This window comes from Euprymna scolopes, chromosome 21, assembly GCF_053919585.1.
Source record: "Euprymna scolopes isolate OS-2025 chromosome 21, ASM5391958v1, whole genome shotgun sequence".
In the NCBI taxonomy this organism is placed as follows: domain Eukaryota; kingdom Metazoa; phylum Mollusca; class Cephalopoda; order Sepiida; family Sepiolidae; genus Euprymna; species Euprymna scolopes.
Window position 1 is genome coordinate 26,535,187 of NC_136502.1, and position 20,051 is coordinate 26,555,237.

At 31.4% G+C, this 20,051-nt stretch overlaps 1 protein-coding gene across 4 annotated transcripts in view; it reads left to right on the forward strand.

The window, feature by feature from the left end:
* Positions 1–20,051, forward strand: part of LOC145242893 (protocadherin gamma-A11-like) — a 245,944-nt gene that overhangs the window by 123,411 nt on the left and 102,482 nt on the right. The gene's annotated exons all lie outside the window — the stretch shown is intronic.

The window sequence follows — 20,051 nt, forward strand, 5'->3', positions numbered from 1 at the left end:
ATTCTAATTGAAAATTGTGATAGCTAAAAATAGACAGTACGAATATTCAGAACATTACATATTCTGAAGTATGCAATGACCTACGTCACTAAATGAATTAAAAAAAAATAACGTCTTACAATAAGAATGGACAGCCAAAAGCTTTGAGAGAGAAGAAAGGTGTTAAGGTTACTAAAAAGAAACAGCGTCTCATGAGCAGGAGCCATTACTTTTCGAATGCCTCTCATATCACACATTACTTTTCCTCTTTCAATCTATGTATATTTTAAATTCAAGACTTTGTCACAAAGACAGTTATCTTTATCTCCTGCAAAACTTTGTCACAAAGACAGTTATCTTTATCTCCTGCAAAATGTTTTATTCTTTTTTTTCATATTTTTTAAACATTGAGGATTTGTAAACATAAGACATTAAATCTCCGAGGATATTGTGGCTTAAGGGGGGAAAAGGATTCTAAATTTTATAAGCATAGCTATTCATATAGTTATAGCTCTCCCACTTAAAGATTAAACAATTTGACAGCTATCCATAGATTCGATATCTCTCTCTTTTTTTTTTCTTCTTACAAATATGTTTTTATTCTAATGCTTAAATAGGTCAAAACTAGAGCGCAAAGTTGACCAGTTTGTTATGATTCTTATTTCAAAAGACCCTACTCTTCCAAGAAGAGATTGCGGTTATTTAGTTAATTATGTTGGTCTTTGGTTCTTACAAATATTTTTTGGACATAGTTTAGGATTTAAAACCTCGATTTTGCTAACAGCATTACAATATATAGGGCGTCCCAATAAAATGTACACACTCTTTAAATTTTCTCAACTTGCTACATGAATACGCTATGCCACATTCCCAAGAGATGTTTAGGAATAAAGGATGACACTTCCAGCAGAATGGAGTACTTATCCACTATCATCATGATGCAAGAGCATATCTTGATAGTCACCTCCGAAACATACTTAGAACGAAGAGGAAGTATCGACTACTGTCCACGCTCACCGGATTTGACCCCCCCCTTCCCCTTGGATTTTTCTCTTTTATTGGGGCGGTGGTGGGGGAGGCATGTTAAACACAGGGTTCACACCACAAATGAATGAGTTGAAAGCAACCATTAAAAGAAGATGTGTCAACATACCAATTGAACTGATTAGGAATGTTTTCGATTCAATCAGTGAGCGTTATCAGCTGTTCATGGACCACAGTGGCCAATAATTTAAACACTTTCGATAATTAGCTGCTTTCTATATTTGTTCAAAGTATTTTGATTATCAAACTTTTCTTCTTATAATAAATGTTGGTTTTATAGTCATTTAAAGAGTGTATAGATTTTATTGGGACACCCTATATATTATTTATTTATTTAAATAATTAATAAATAATATTTAAATAAAAATAAAAAAGTAATACGCCCTAAAATGTGGGAAAAAAAATGTAAACAAAGGGCAAACAACTCCTTTCTTATAATAAAAACACTTAGGGAATGAAAAAAAAGAAAGAAATTAATCACTAATAAAAAAATAAATAAAAATTCAACAATTTTAATAGCACTGGGGGGAAATGCCATTATTGAAATTGAGAGAGAGAGAGAGAGAGAGAGATAGATAGATAGATAAATAGTGCAATTATAGACAAGATAAAATAAATATGGATTTTATTGTCATTTCAATAAGGAAAAACATCAATGGGATAAGAGGTTATAATCGCTCTTTATACCTTGGCATTTTGAAGCATAATGCTTCTCATCAAAAGAAGAGAAGGGGGCTATGTTACAGATATATCGAAATACAACATTTTAACTTGTCCTATAATTGTATTTTATGTTATGCTCCACCCCTATAGATTGAACTTTTTATATCTTAGCATGTTATTATTAGGGCTGGGACAACAGCACATTCTTTTCATTGTTTTGACTCTCGAGTGTGTATCCATTGATATCTTATATGCTTTTATATAGAATTATGTGGTTCTCAGTTGATTAATTGTGTCTGTTTCTGATATATACTCGAGAGTCAAAACAATTAAAAGAATATGCTATTATCATAACCCTAGTCATTATATAAAGAATCTATCATATTCTTTAAACCTATTTGAGATATATATATATATATATATATATATATATATATATATATCACTTGGAAAATTTGAAGAAAATCCTGCTCCCATATACGCGTAAGAATCTCATATTACACTACATCTTATTAATGGTTATGTTGACATCAGTGCTAACATTATGTTTCTGTTTGATAAACAGTGATTATGAATATAACGCGGTTCTAAGTTATTAAATTCTAATGTAAAAAAGGTAAATAAAGATAAAATTACTAAACTAATAATATTCCGAAAAAGTAGCCGACAGAAAACGGAAATAAAAAAGAGCAATATCACTGTTGAAAATAATCAAACCATTACATAATCATGTAGTTATATAAAATTGTCAGCGATTATATGTAGTGTGTATTTGATGTGTGAATTTTGATAGAGCCATCTGGAGCGATCTAAAAGGACAGAGTATTTATATAATTGTAGTTATATAATAGTGTAAATTAATTAGTATAATCCAGTCTTTGAGTTTTGTAAAAATATAAACTTTCAATCTTTAACTAAAGAAAAGACTTCAATAAAAATCACATTTCCGGCACACCCGGCCTGGATATTCAAAAACAATACCGTTCAATCAAATGGTAGAAAATCTCAATTTAATTTACATATATACGAACAGGCCTCCTGGTGTTGCCCGGTCATAAAATATGCATAAATATTATATTTTAATTAATGTAAAGTAAAATTCTTAAAAAAAAAAAAAAATTAAAGAATTGAAAGAAACTGATACATGTGCATACGAGTATTATGTTTTTATGTAAACAATTCACTTTTTGTAAGTAAAAATGAAAAAGCAAAAAATACTCGAAATAAAAAGAAAAAATACTGAGAGCGAAACAAAAACCTAAAGAGTGAGTCAAGTACGATAACCATTAGACCAGCGTGACACATACTCTTAAAGGCGTTTTCAAACTACTTATTCTTAACATAAATAACCGGTAGTGTGAACTATTCACGCATGCGCATTCTTGAAACTGTTAGCAAACAGATAACAAACCCGAACACTTCCATGTACCAATTTTTCAGTTTTGACTCCTTAACAGCTCTTTTTTCCGATGAAAACGGATTAAAAAGTTTCCCACACGTCTGAATATCGTATATACCAAATTCCAAGTCTGTAGATCAAAAATTCCTTGAGTATATAGGTTTAAAAGTGTCCTCACACACACACACACACACACACACACTCTCACTTTTATAGATATATAGATAAGATGATGATATTATTATCATTATTATTTTATTATTATTTATTTTATTCATTTATTTATTTCCACTTATTAAAATGTATTTATTTGAAATTAATCTGGTGCTAAACAACAGTGGACGAACATACGAAAATTTTTAATTTTAACTTATTGTTAAAACATAATTGAATGATTAAAATTCCGCCTGTTTTTGTCATAAAATCGATGTTTTTATTGACAAATACAAATGGAGGGAAAAAAGATTTCAAATAAAATTTTAAATAAAGTACTTTTAAAAAGAATAGTTATAAATTTAAACATGAAAATGATTTAATTGTGAATTTTATCATTTCATCCATGGACCTGAACATTCATTGGTCAACACGTCCGTTGGTCACTGCTTTTGTCTACTTTATTTTACCCATCAGTAGGGTTAGAAAGAACAGATCGATGCAGGCTTGAGAAAGTGCAATTAATGCAAGACAAACACAAAAATACTAACCCTGCCCTCCTCACCCGCTAAGTGTTACATTCTTTTTCTACTGATATGTTTATGCAATTAAAGGGTTGTTAGCTTATAAAGGAAGAAACTTGGTTATCAGAGATAGCATAGTACTTAAGCTCACCTGTGAGCTTTATATTTTTATAGAATAACTAAGTCAGCTACGGATAGTGCTAAGTTGTGCAACTAGTAAGGGTTTGTAAAAAGCTTTTAAGAAGGCTCTATATTCACAAAGCTTTTTATTGGCTCTATATTCACAGTTTCCACCGTTTTTAATTATTAAAGTGTCTGCACATCTATATTGTGACTATAGCACTTTATGCCAACAGATGTTTTGGTCAGCTATGTTTTTCAAGGTATGACCTTTTAACCGATATATTATTTTTTTTATTATGGATCGGGGATGAAGCTTTTCTCATGATCGTTTTCTTGAATGGGCTGTTACATTCATATAGGAGATCAGTGATAATCTTAATGTAAATAAATATTTATTTAATTTATATGAATGGTTATCCAATTATTCCTTAGTTAAGAATTGTTTTTGGTTGAACAATGATGTGATCTAAAAACTTCTACCTATCAGTATTTACATTATAATAATGTTTCTTTGCTAAAATCTCAGCAAAATCCCTGAATACAACTTGGAATCTTTTCTATGCCTCATGATCAAACTAACCAATCAGATATCTACATTCACAAGGCGCTACAGCTGGTCCAAAATGAAATCACGTATCAATCGTATATAATAACTCAATATATCTAACAAATCATATCTACAACTTTAAAGTATATCACTATCAAATGGTTATTAAATGGTTTTATTTGATATCTGAACTGTGGGTTTGAGTCGTCATCTTGGATTTTGTTCTTCCTAGTGGCTTGACTCCATAGCTGAATTGATGACGATGAATTATAACATTAATTTCTTACTTATACAAACCATCTGTGGCCGGATTGTCGATAGCTTTATAATTTCCTAGGAGTTTAGAATGTCAATTTTCTTTGTCAGAGTGTCTATTTTGAGAGAGTCGTTATAAGTCCCTTATTACAAACCTTGTGTTTCATTAACTGACTTAAATTCCAGGAATGAGAACTCTTGTGTACTCCTGCTTTAACCTCTAAACTCATATTTCTAAATTTCTATAATTTTCAAATGATAAAATAAAGTTAGGTGTAAACACAGACCCTCCTCCCAACGTTATTTTACCTTCTTTACTAAAAATTAAGTATACTTAGCCAAGTACCAAAGGTAATTTAGTTTCAAGATACATACGAAGGGTTCCAAAAGTAATACCGCCTATTTTTTATTCCATCCAAATAGATCAGAGGGGATTACAAATTGTATTGTTATAGTGGTTCAACTTATGCAAAGTTTTATCTCTCTGTTGCAGATATTGACGGTATGAGACTCTAAGAAAGCAAACCTTGTTATGAATATGCATCAGAAGCAGAGATGCTTCATTGAATTCCTGGCAAAAGTGCATTGAAAATGGTGGTGACTATGTAGAAAAATAAATTCTAGAACACAAAACGTCACTCATTTTAATGATACCACTTCTGTCTTCGTAGCTCTTCAACATTTTGAGTTAAAAAAATTAGGAGGCTTTACTTTTGGAACGACCCTCATATAATGATTAGAATAGCTCAACTCTACGCTTAAGTTTAAAAATACTTATATATAGTATATTACCGGATAAAAATCTGTTCAAATTTCATAAAAATCCGTTCAAGAGTGTTGGAATCGATGGGTAAATTTATTTTCAAGTCTGTATGTGCATATATGGGTTCTACCTTCTGCTTGTTTCAAATATAAATTAAAAATAGCTTTTCACAATAGTATTAATGTATAATCAGCTCTCTTTTTTTCTTTTCTATTTTGCCAGTCTTCTTTGTCCATTTTCTTCTGTCCTCCATCTCCTCAAATATTATTTTTGTAAAGTTTTCAGAATAACTTTTTTTTTCACTAATATCGGACAAATTTTTTTGATAATAGACAAAATGTAAAATCTCACCATATAAATCAATTTTATTGAATTGTCTGGTCTATCTATCTTAGTTATCTCTTTCTTCTCTTTCTTCTTTCTCTATCTACCTCTCTCTCTCTCTCTCTCTCTCTCTCTCTCTCTCTCTCTCTCTCTCTCTTGCTTAATTGGATCAAGATGTGTTCATATTATACTTTCTAACAAATCATTAAAATACTCTAAAGATTCTGGAAGAAACTGAAATTTTGAGAATATTTATAAATCAAATCAAAACAGGAGGTATCTGAATTTTCTTGAGGTGCTTCCAGCTACCAACCTCTCATAAAAATAAGATTAAAATATAGCCAACATTACTCACCTGCACTCATAACAGTTGTGTCTCAAAATTTATAATAATTAGTTATTGTGTTTTGGAGTTTACTCCACACAAACATAGCATATATATATATATATATATATATATATATATATATATATATATATGCAGATCATCATATAACAATTAGATCACTCTGACAGACGTTAAAAAGCATTTTAAAAAATAAATGTTTAAATTTCAGCAATATTTCTCGCGGTTAACGGTAGCGAATTGATTAGGTCTTTGCTAATGAAGCCAGAGATGGTTTCTGTTGCCGGGTTCGAATCTATCGACTGGTGTTAATCACGACCCCCTGCACTGATGATTCCCGAAAGGATGAAACACTAGTGTCTGTAGGTATTTAATAATTATATATATATATGATTAGTTTTTTGGAAAAAGAAATCCAGCAGAGTGCTCAATTAAAAGGAAAATCCGAAATATAAGAGCGTATTTATATTTTGTATTTTGTGTACAGAAAGTTGTTAGCTGAGACGGTACCAATGACTTGTCTCATCTAACAAATTTCTGTACAAAAATACAATATATATATATATATATATATATATATATATATATATATATATATATATATATAGAGAGAGAGAGAGAGAGAGAGAGAGAGAGAAAAGTATTCATTCATATGTTTATATGGAAGATGAAACTGAGGATGTAAGTAATTAAGAATTTTCTGGTCTTTGGTATTTGAATCATTGGTTGAACTGGGATAATGTTTAACCCCTACGGTAAGAAACTACATCAGCCTTTCATTCTCAACGGAAAACAGTTTATTTATACTGATCTAAGAGCATCGGTTGGATGCACAGGATTCACGGGCTTGTTTTTGATGTGACGGATCAAAAAGAAAAATATTGATGCCTAATTACACAGGAAGAGTGATAAATATCGACAAGCGGCACACACACGTGTGAGCATAAACGCAAACACGTGTGTGTGTGTGTGTGTGTGTGTGTGTGTGTGTGTGTGTGTGTGTGTGTGTGTGTGTGTGTGTGTGTGTGTGTGTGTGTGTGTGTGTGCGTGCGTACTTAAATTCGATTAACTACTGGTACAAAAGAGAGAATACTGGCCCCAACATAGCCCTTATCAGCTAATGAATCTGAGTATCAGATATGGCTTTTGAACTAACATGTCACTAACAAATCCAGTGTTAGTATTTTATTAATATTAATGACTAATCCTGAGTTAGTAATCACAATTTATTTTGTTGCTTTCACATCAAAAGAAGGCATTTACTAAAACACAAGTTTTTATTCATACATTCCATATATAGTTTCTTCATATAATTTCCATGTTTTTTTAACATGTACTTTTCATATGAATCTTCTGGGTGTAATTTTTATATACAGTTTTTATATGTATTTCGTGCATGTAGTTTTTACATGTTGTTTATACATGTGTGGTTCGTGTATATAGTTTCTGTATACAATCTGTATGTGTATATGTAATTTCTATATGTATTATCCATATTCAACATTTATATTTAATTTCAGTTTGTAGTTTTCATATGAAGTTTTTACATGTAGTTTCTATATGTAATTTCCATATGTAGTCTTATATGTATTTTCTGTGTGCAGTTTCCATAAGTAGGTTCCTTATGCGATCAATATGAATAAAAATGAATCTGTATCTGTTAATTTGTGTTTGAATTCCCCCCAAAAATAAGGTGAAAGAGTCTTCAATGGCAGTGAATATAATATTGCTTGGGACTATGATGTCAGAGATTTCTATTGTTGACAACATTCATATTAGTAGAAAACTCTTCTTGGCCTTTGGGTCAAGATCAAAGTGTAATATCTGTTCTTCAGATGTTATACTTCAATTTCTTGTTCTCTGTTAGTGGAGGAGAAATCCTTCACGACTGAGACAATTTTTATGTTTTGTTCCTTTTCTCCACATTAAAAAACGACCCTGGTGTCTAACTCTGTCCCGTGGGGGTGGGGGGGCATTGTAAATAGGAAAATTCATGTTAGTGGGGACCATCATATTTGTAACATTCATCATATCAACATCAACTAATGTATAATGAGATGACATAAATGTTGACAAAAAATAAAATAAAATTGTATCAATAAATAAAATATTTAAAAAATAAACAAATAAAAATAAATATTTTGTGGTCTAATTGGAAGATAAGCAATTAAATGCGATTTAATGTTGGGACTCATTCACAGATACACCTATTACTAATTATTATTATTATTATTATTATTATTATTATTATTATGATTATGATTATTATTATTATTATTATAGTACTTATTATTGTTGTTATCATTATTAATACTAGGCTTTTTAGTCAGTTAAAAACGAGCAAAAGTTATAGCCCATTGACGTAGAATGACTGGTTTAATTTGTGCTGATTTTTGCATTAAATTTTGATCCTAACTAGGGTCGAAATGGATACCGTAATACTTAGTTCGCTGTCCCTTATCATAACAATGGTCCATACAAAATTTTACCCAGATTGTTTCAGTAGTGTCCGAGAAAAAGCGGAACAGACTGAAAGACAATGAAAAATATAATATAAATTAATATGTAATAGTTATATTTTAATAGCGTTCATTATTTACATCAATAAGTACTTTTTTCATAAAATTGTGATTTTTATTATACAAAACCACTACATACATTGGCCAAATGCCTAAATATCTCTTTACTTTTACTCTTGTTTCTATATAAAATGATATATGCATTTTATATATGTACTTTTTATATAAAACTAGCAGGGGTGGGGGATCAGCGTTGCCTGGTAGTAAAATACGGTTAAATAAAAATTTTAAAAACGGGACTTCAGTGCTATCAGTCAGAAGCAAAACCGAAAGCAAAATTTTGTAAGCAAAAAAAGAAAAGAAAAAATATGCCACATGGTGGATGCGAACTTGCAAAAGTTAAATTCATAAGCAAACACGTTATCAATCAGACCACGATGACACAGATGTTATAACGTGGCAAATTTAGCTTTTAATGATAAAACAACAGAATGACTATTGGCGCATGCATGATTAACAAACAGTGTTGAAACCAACGACATTTCTACATGAAATAATTGATGATTTTTTCTAATTTTTCGATATTATATATCCGAGATATCGCTCTTTCTAATGGTACCACATTCGTGCCTGTTCAATGCAGATGACAAGTTTTTACCAGACATACAAACACACACACAGACGTTTGAAATTTATTTAATAGATGCTATATTTATATGCAGTTTCTATATTAAATTTTTTATTTATACGCTGTTTGCATATAAAATGATATTTATAATATCTAATACAAAAATATAGTCAGGTAAAAGTCAAGATCTGTGATCCTAGCATGACTTCTTGATGATGATGGTGATGGTGATGATGATGATGCTATGTACTTTCTCTATAAAGTGCTACATGTATACTGAAAATGCTGCTGTGAAACCTGACATTGTTATATGGAATAAATCAGAGAGTGGCAACCTTGGTTGAAGTGAGTGTCCCTGATGATGCTCTAATGATGGAGATCTTAATGGAGCTGAAAGAGAGAAACAGACCAAATATCAAGGTTTCATGTATGATATGAAAAGAAACCGGAATCTTAGGGAGATATCAATCATACCAGTTATTATAAATGCCACAGGGCTTATGAAGAAGAACCTGAAATCCTACCTAACTAATATTCCTGGTGAACCAAATGCAAAAGAGATCCAGACAATTGCATTTAAAGGAACAGCGAGGATACTAAAAAGAGCTCTCGGTTGGTTTCAATAAAAAGCAGGGGAATGTTGGCAGCTGGTTTGGCTGCCCCATGCCCAGCATTACAATCTTCGAAGAAAGAAATTTTTTTTTTTTAATTTTAAATGCTAGATACAATGTATATATCAAATGATTTATGTATTTTTTTTAAATGCTATATTTAGATTTCATATAAAATGTTACATGTAATTTCTGTACACAATGCTTTATGTTATATCTGTATATACGATGCTATACGTATACATACTTTTTATGTAATTTCTATATAAAATGCTCTATGTAGTTTCTATATGTAATGTCTATATAAAATGCTTTATATAGTTTCTGTATAAAATTCTAGATAATTTAATTCTATACGTAACTTCTATATAAAATTCTATAGATAGTTTTTATTAAAATCCTATATGTAATTTCTATATACAATTGCTGTATGTAGTTTCTATATAAAATGCTCTACGTAATTTCTCTATAAACTTTGCTCGATAAGGTCAGTGACTTTTCCCTGTTTATTGCCTATAATTTTGTATCGTGGGTTTCCACATACATACAGCTTGAATGCTTATAAGAAGTGACAGAAATGCCTGAATCCAAAGGAGGTGAACCATAATACAATATGTGTAGGAAATTCATTTCTTATGAAAAAAGAATGAAATAAGTCAAAGGACAAAGACGTTAGTTTAAATCAATGTATAAATATTTACTGGACCGTTTTTTACCTGAAACAGGAAAAGCAACCATTTTGCAAGAATGTTCGCATAACTAACATCCCTATAAGAAGAGCCATGCCAAAAAATCGCCCTCCAATGCCTGTTTTTCCTAATCCGACATGTTTTAGAAATTTCGCCAGAAGACAGTTTACATCCGTGATCGGATTAATGACATAACAGCATTTTTGAGACAAGACATTCGCATTCTACATGGCTGCCATTTTGTGGACATGCCAACAGGCATTTGGATGAAAAAGAAGTTTATGTTACTTTCTAACCCCCCTCCCTTCCTTTCATCTCCTAAAAGTTCAAGTGTTTTTCTATGACCATCATCGGGATGAAAACTACAAGAGATGAAAAAACAAAACTAAAAAAAACAAAAAAAAACAATAATTCAACAAACAACTTGTCTTAAATAATGGACGTTTATTTTGTCTTATTCTAATCTCATTTTGTTCACAAGGTGTACAGAAGTGGAATTCGGAGATATGGGAATGTGGTGTATGGACAGGCAAAAAAAAAAAAAAAGAAACAAAAAAAATATAAATAAATAAAAACCACCACCACCACCAACAACAACAACAACAACAACAAAACAGCTTAGCAATAACAGCAAAAGCTGAATGCCAAGCCAGTGAAGGAAACATCACAAGAACTGGCAGGAAAAGAAAGAAAAAACGTAACAGAAAATTAAAACAAAGTAAATATAAACATAGGTATACAACCAGGAAGATTATTAAGAAGGAACGCGAAGAAACTTCGGGGGAAAAAAACGAAGAAATTCCCGATATGCTATGAAAGATTATCTCTAATTCTTTTTTAAAAGGACATTGTTTTTCTTTATGTCGTTAGAGATGTTGTTCTATATTCTCGATATTTGTATCGAATATATGAAATAGTGGAATTTATTTTTTTTTTTTACCAATTACTTCTTATATATCTTATATCTGTAAATATATAAAAATAAAATGAACTGTATGTTTGTCTCTTTGTTCAATATATACTTGAGAATTATCAATTGGTGCTCAATCAAATTTGTACTATTACCGTTTGGAAAAGTATGAATTCATATATCCTCAGTTCAACTATGAATTAAATAGTAGGGTGAACTAAACTCTCAAGCCTTGGTTGTACAACTTGTCTAGGGTGAAATCTCCGAAAATAAGACCAGTCTTTTTCTGCTTATCCAGTCTTGCCACTGCACTTAAGCAATGCTTGTTTAAAAAAAAAAGGTGCAAATGGGCATTGTTCAACTATTTTCTTCACATAAGACTTTTACACAAAGTATCTATTGTCTTTCAACGCTGAAGCAGGCCAAACAAATTACAATACTGAATAATTAGATATTAGGCGATGTATACGTAGATGTTACTATATAAACCTAAGAAAGAAATATTATCCATATGATAATGTACTTGTACCTTTGTTAATACATGTTATTAACGTTCATCCTCATTTTAAAAAACGAGACTGACTGATCGTCAAAAATTGATTGCCCAAAAATTTAGACTTAACTATTTCAAAATTGATTAATAAAAAAGTGAAGCCGAATCGAGTATTAATATGCCAGATGGACTTCTACTTGGTCTGACTTTGAAAATCTGACAAGATAATTTTATATATTAGATAATTTTATATATTTTATGGGCAGTATGCTAATAAAATATATTACAGACGACATTACAGCTAAAATGAATAGCAAGAATGCTGAGAAAGACAACACATTTCTGAGGAGACTTCTTGTTGCTTACAATGGCAATAGTAAGAAAAAGAAAAAATGCACGTATTAATCAAGTTACCTCTGCAGACAATTGTATTTTTGCCTCAGCATGCCCTGTCAACAGCTTTCTTGAGTCTGATTAACAAACGCTGTCAAACACTACACCCTGCTGCTCATATAATAATGAATAATAGTAGTTTACCTGGAAGGGCTTGGGGATAGAAGAGATATTAATCGTCCAACCTAAGGGATTCATGAGTAGTTTTTAAAGTAGCCAAAATAGGCCAGAAATTTATCAGAATAACAGTTAAGAATCTATAATATAATTGAGCATTTTTGTCTGTCTGTTTGCCGGTCACTTATAAGCTTCGAATTTAGCATGAAACATCCTTGATATGTTTGGTACGTTATAGTAGGTTACAAATGTTGTTGTTGTTGTTATTATTATTATTATTATTGTTGTTGTTGTTGTTGCTACTACTACTCTTAAAACTAAAACAATAATTATAGGCTCCAAAATCTATTGCATAAAGTTGTACCAAATTTGGTATGAAGCATCATTGGATTGTTGGATATGTTATAGTGGGGGAAAATTCTACTACTACTACTACTACTAATAATAATAATAATAATAATAATAATAATAATGATGATGATGATGATGATGATGATGCTACTGCTGCTAAAAACAGAAAAAAATGTATAGGTTCCAAAACATAGGTTACATAGAATGGAGCCAAATTTCTGCATAAAAATCTATAGAGATTTCGGATGTAATAAAATTATATTTAACCAAACAACCCTCCACAAGAGGTAAAATAAAAGCACAGACAGAAATTTCTTTTGCAAGCAGGAGGAGACAGATTAAACAAGAATAAAAATATATACAAAAACCTGAATATTTTAAAATAAGTCCATACACCGCGCATTTAGCAATAAAAATGCTATTTGCACACTTAAGCGTGACATACAGATAGATTGACCCTTTGATGTGTGGCTGCAGCTAAAAACGCCATTTCAAACTTAAACAAAACTTATTAAATGCTTGTAAATTTTAAGAATAAAACATAGACTAATAACATCTAAGTAAATTAACAAATAAATTGTTTCTACGTGAATTACATTGAACATTTTATTTATAAAATATGTTTGTACACTTTGCATAAACTAAACAACCTGAAGTTTTCCCTTAGCTTATTTAAACCTTTTTATAGATTGATCAAAGAGAACTAGATGTCCTTGCAACAATCCTGATTGTTGAGGAAATTCACTGAATGTTTGGTCAAATCATTGCTGGATATGAAGAATCAAAATTTGTAATCTTCTGCTTTGAAAATTGAATCAAAATCCAGGATTTGATGAGATCAAGATTTACTTAGTGCTAAAACCATGCAAATCTTCCTTAATCTCAACATCAAAACCTGAACTATGTATAAAATATGAGCTCAGTAGTGAATCAGATTTTTTTACATTGATTCATATTGCAAATTAAACTATTTTTAACACTTTTGGTTCTCTTATAGTTCTGTTCGATTTATTTCTTATACAGCATGTAAATCTTCGAGGTTAATTTATGCTGAAACAAAATAATTTCTTCTCCTCTGTTTTATGGCATATTAATCCGTTTTAGGTTATTTGATAAAACTGGAAAAAAGGCTAATCACATCTGTTTCACGGCATATGGAGCTGAGAATAGAGAATTTCTAAGTATTCTTAACTATTTTATTATATGAAAAATATAATATTATCTAGGTCTAAATAATAAATGTGTGAATGAATTAGTACTTACTATTGCTAGATAAATTTGCTACTGATATGAAAGATGATGTCAATTTTAATTTGCAGTTGATAACAAAGGTAGCATTCATTTGAAAAATATTCCTAGTCAGATAAAATATTTTCTGAAAGGAATAGAATAGAATGATATTTTATTGTTGTGGTTGCACGATTCACTATTTAGAATGAAATGTTTTGTAGAAGAAAATGCATTTATGACAAACTTTGGGAAATACATTGGATTCAGTTTATTACTAGGGGCGTGCAATAAGTAATGCCCCTGACTCACTTCCAGTTGTCTGATCTAGCTGAAATTTTGCATGTGCAATGATTTTTATCTCTACGGGTTATGTGGCAAATTACAGCTCTGAAATAATTGTGGTTTCTGTTTTACAGGTGTTTGAGCTGAGTCAGGTGTTGAATGTCGAGCAGTGATCCGGTTTTTGTATTTGAAAGGACACACATCACAGGAGACTTTTGATGAAATGAAAGAAACTTATGATGATAATGCCCCATCATATGACCTTGTAAAACGCTGGCATCGTGAATTCAAACATGGCCAAAGTCTTTGAAAACAGCTCCCAGACCTGGTCCCCCACTTCTGCCATTGATGAGCCATCTGTCCGTCAAGTTGAGGCTGCCATTTTGGAAGATCGGCGCATTACTATTCACCAAATAGCCCAAGATGTCAAGATTAGTACAGGGTCTGTGGAAACTATCATTCATAACCATTTGCATATGCATAAGGTGTCTGCCAGATTGATTCCCAGGTTTCTCACACCATTCCAGAAGCGAGAACACGTCGAGTGCTCAAGGATGAATTTGGAGATGTGCCAAGAAGATGAGTCAAAGTTTTTTCAAAAGACTGATTACACAGGATGAAACCTGGGTCCATCACTATGATCCAGAGACCAAAGCCCAGTCAATGTAGTGGAAGCACTTGGGCTCACCACCTCCAAAAAAGGCAAGGGTGCAGCCCTCCGCTGGCAAGATCATGCTCACAGTCTTCTGGGACCAGGACGGAGTAGTGATGACAGATTTCCTGGCAAAGGGTACCACAATTACAGGAGCCTATTATGCTTCACTTTTGAGGAAATTAAGGGAAGCTATCAAAATCAAAAGGTGTGTCAAGATCAGCAAAGGTACCCTCCTCCTGCAGGACAACACTCTGGTCCATAACTCGCATGTTGCCAGATCAGATGCACGGGCGTGTAGTTATGAAATCCTCCCCATCCTCCCTACTCTCCTGACTTTGCACCCTCTGACTTTCACCTCTTCCCAGCCATGAAGTTGTTTTTGAAAGGAAAGCGTTTTCCAGATGATGCAGCCTTGATTTCTGAAGTCACGTCATGATTGGAGGACCAACCTGGGGTGTTCTACAAAAACGGTCTCCAAAGCTGCATCAAACGATGAGAAAAATGCATAACTCTGGGTGGTTCCTATGTAGAGAAAGACTAATAACTGTGCCAAATTTCGTTGCTCCACTGCTATAGGAAGTGAGTCAGGGGCATTACTTATTGCACACCCCTCGTATCTAGATATATTTTCTTGATAGAATATCATAATCCTACAAAACGTAACCGATTTTATTGGCTCGAAAGCACTCCATCAATCAAATTAAATTCAGTCTTGAAATCAAAATGGTGGAAAATTGGCTATAAACTATGATATAGCGCCTACTCTTATATGAATCTCAGATAGCATGTTTACAATATCTGAAGTTAAAATCTCTCAGCTCCTAAACTGTAACTTTGAAGTAAAAAATAGAATATACCTAAATAGCCTTAATTTTCTTATTTTTAGAGTCAAAGTGGGCAATTATTATTCGCTAAACAACTAACAAAATGCAAGTTGTTTGAATCAATAGTTTTTACTAGTCTGCTTAACATATTTAACATTGTATATTTGTACGCTATTAGCAAAGGATGAACATAGAATTCTCTACTTTTTATGGAATAGAGGTTATGATTTAGTTAAATACCAAACTGAGTTTGCTTTCCCTTTAAGCTAAGAACGTGAATATTCAATGAAATTATCATTATTATGTCATGCAACATAATAGAACTGTTCCAGATTGTATGTGGCCAAGGGCTGAATGCAAACGCACTTTCATGCCAACATCGACTCGGCAATGAATTAACTAATACTGATTCTGCATTTGCTCTCTGCCCTGACATTTACCAACAAAAAATACAAAAAATAAAAGATACACAAAAAAAGCAAACAAACAAAGCAAAAAACATGTAAATTGTGAGCTCGACCCCCTCACACTATTAGATTATTAAAACATCTTATGGCTATACAACACTAGTCATGTAACTGACAATACAAGAACAGTCAATGTTTATACTTCGCGCTCTCTCTCTCTCTCTCTCTCTCTCTCTCTCTCTCTCTCTCTCTCTCTCTCCACTTCTGAGAGGAAAACCAAACAAGAAGATTTCTCCTAAGATTCTTAAATGTAAGCTCAAAAGAGGTCAACCTTATCCCATAGCACCATCTTGTACCATTCTCTCATGAATGCATGGTTTTCAATCTCATTAATGAATCACTTCTTTTTCTTTTTTATATCTATGTTTTACATTGCAACATAAAAATCTATGAATGTTGATATATAAAAAGAAATGCATCCCTTTGCGTGTGCTTTTCTATATATATATATATATATATATATATATATATATATATATATAGTAATTTATAAAATATATATGGCGATTAAGCTACACTGAATATTCCGCGTTTCATCCACTCTAGGATTCTTCAGGCTTATGCGTAGAATGGACGAAACGCGGAATATTCGGTGTAGCTTAATCGCCATATATATTTTATAAATTACTAACTAGCTCTACCTACGTATTGAGCACTTTTGAAGTAAATACTTAAAGTTTACGCATAAATTTATACTTTTGTATATTAATTTTATGTGAGTAAATGAAGTAGTTATATATCTATATATATAAAAATGTAATTCTTGGTTTGTTACAAGTGAATAAAAACATATTTCTACGTTACCAATTTATTTGAAATTTTCTGACAACCCATCTTTAGAGTCGAGGGATGTTTTTATGTTATCAAAATAAATTTACCTCGCGAATTATTAAAATATCAAATAAAATAAATATATTTTTTAACTGTTAGTGCGAACCTGCTTTGTTGATAAAACTGAACTTCCGGTTCGATTCATTTCACAGCCACGAATTGACGAAAAAGAAGTACATTTCATTTTCTGTTTACTCGATAAGTAAAAAAAAAAAAATAAAAAACATAATTCATTTGTTTATCTTCCAAATTTTTAATTTACACATTTTTTCTTTATTATATAAGGCCAAAAAAAAGTTTGTCGCTTACTTTTTGAGTTATTTTTTGTTTTTCGATATAAGATTGGTTGGTAAAAGTACAGTTTTTTTTTTTTTTGTGCTAATGCAAAGAGTGGTCCGCGCTATTTTTTAAATCGTATTTCCAGGTTTAATTAAAGTTTTATTATATGTTTTTTTTATTCAATTGTAAGGTTAAAATACACCCTCCCCTCCCCATGTTAAGAATGGCTTTTTAAATATTAACGTTATTATTACAACACCGATCACTCTCTGCATGAGTACTGTACTTTCACCTAACAATTTAATAAACAAAACATGGTACTTATGCAGAGAAAGTACCATAATAATAGAATAATAGAATAATAACGTTATTTAGAAAACCATTCTTAACATGGGGAGGACGTTTTGTTACTATTCTATACTTTCACCTAACAATTTAATAAACAAAAGATGGTACTTATGCAGAAAAGGTACCATGCTGAAATAACGCTATTAAGAAAGCTATTCTTAACATGGGAAAGGGAGAGTGTTCTGTAACTATTTTATATTTTCACCTAACAATTTAATAAACAAAAGATAGTACTTATGCAGAGAAGGTACCGTGCTGAAATAATACCGTTATTTAGAAAGCTATTCTTAACATGGGGAGGGAGTTTTGCATCTATTCTATACTTTCACCTAACAATTTAATAAACAAAAATAGACAGTACGTATGCATAGAAAATACCGTGCTGAAATAATGTTATTTAGAAAGACATTCTTAACATGGGGATGGTATCTTGTAACTATTCTGTCCTTTCACCTAACAATTTAAAAACAAAACATGGTACTTATGCAGAGAAGCTACCCGCTGAAATAATGACGTTATTATTTAGAAAGCCATTCTTAACATGGGGATAGGGGTGTTTTGTAACTATTCTGGACTTTCACCTAACAATTTAATAAACAAAAGTTAAACTTAAGCAGACAAGGAACAGTACTGAATCATAAACATTATTTAGAAAGCCATTCTTACCATGGGGAGGGAGGATGTTTTCTAACTATTCTGTACTTTCGGTGCTGATGCAGAGAGTGATCTGCACTATTTTTTAAATCGCATTTCCACGTTTAATCAAAGTTTTATGATATGTTTTTTATTCAATTGTAAGGTTAAAGTACAGAATAGGTACAAAAACCCCTCCCCATGTTAAGAATGGTTTTTTAAATAATAACGTTATTATTTCAGCAAGGATTACTCTCTGCATGAATACTGATTAAAGTTTTGTTCTTTGCTTTTTTTACCGTATTTTTTGGTTTTGTTTTTCAAGAAAACCTTTTTTTAACAAAGATTGAAAGTGCACGTTTTTTCTTTTTTTTTTTTACAGAAGTTGTTTTTATATAAGAAAATATGAATGCTTATAAAGAAATTGGGTACTCGTGCACTTATTGATCCGTGCTGAAATAATAACGTTATTATTTAAAAAGCCATTCTTAACATTGGGAGAAGAGGGTGTTTTGTACCTATTCTGTACTTTAACCTTACAATTGAATGAAAAAAACGGCAAATTTTTAGATTAGGTCCACCTCCACAATTTTCTTTTAAATGACGACTTTTGTAGGTTTTCGACTATGATGAATACGGAAATCGCATTGAAATTTTGCAGAAATAAGTAGTTATCGAGATATTAAAAATTTGTATAATGCATTGTAATCTCTAGCAGATAACAGATAAACACTATATTTTCTCAAACCGATTAAATATTTTACACTAAATAAAAACACTAAAATCTTATTCAGTTAGGTAGAAAAGTAACTTATCTTGCCTTTGATAACATTTATTTGTTATATTTATTTTTCAACAACTTTTTCGTTTCTGTGTTTAGTAATACAAACCCGTTTTATTTACTATAACGTTTCGTCAGCTCGAAGAACAGGGTTTATCAGTGTATTTGAAAAATACAAACGGTGATGGACACTGTTGATGATGTTAAGTTCGAGAAAATGATTTAAAACTAAATAACTATACAAAATACTATCAGAAATCCACCGAATATGTCAGCCTATGTCACAATAACATATAATCAGTAGGTGTCTGACATTGTTTTGTATAGTTTTTAACTGATTTTCCCAAACTTAACGTATTCAACAGAGTCCGCGACCATTCGTCTTTTTCACATACATAGATAAACACTGCGTCTTTCAGCCGATTAAACATTTTACATTAAATAAAAACACTAAAAAATTATCCAGCTAGATAGAAACATAATTTACCTTACCTTTGCTTTCATTTATTCGTTTTTGAACAACTTTTTCGAATCTGTGTATAGTAACACCCCCCCCCCCCTTACCCAAATATTAATTAAAAACTCACATTTTTTAATACAATAAAAAAGAAAACTATTTAGCGTTTCAATGGTTTAGCAACTTTCGGCTTAATCCACTGAATGTTGGCAGAGCCCAAGTCATGATTGATGGTAACTCCCGAAGATCCGGATCCAATTCTGCAAGGGTATCATATTTTTTTTTATTTTCGCCTTTTTTTTTACTTTTTGGAGTGGATTGCTGTACTAAGAATATAAGAAACGTGCATTTCCTCTTTTTATTAGAATTTTCCATTACATGAAATTAAGCCACAGCAACGTGTGGCAGGGTACAGCTAGTATATATATATGAT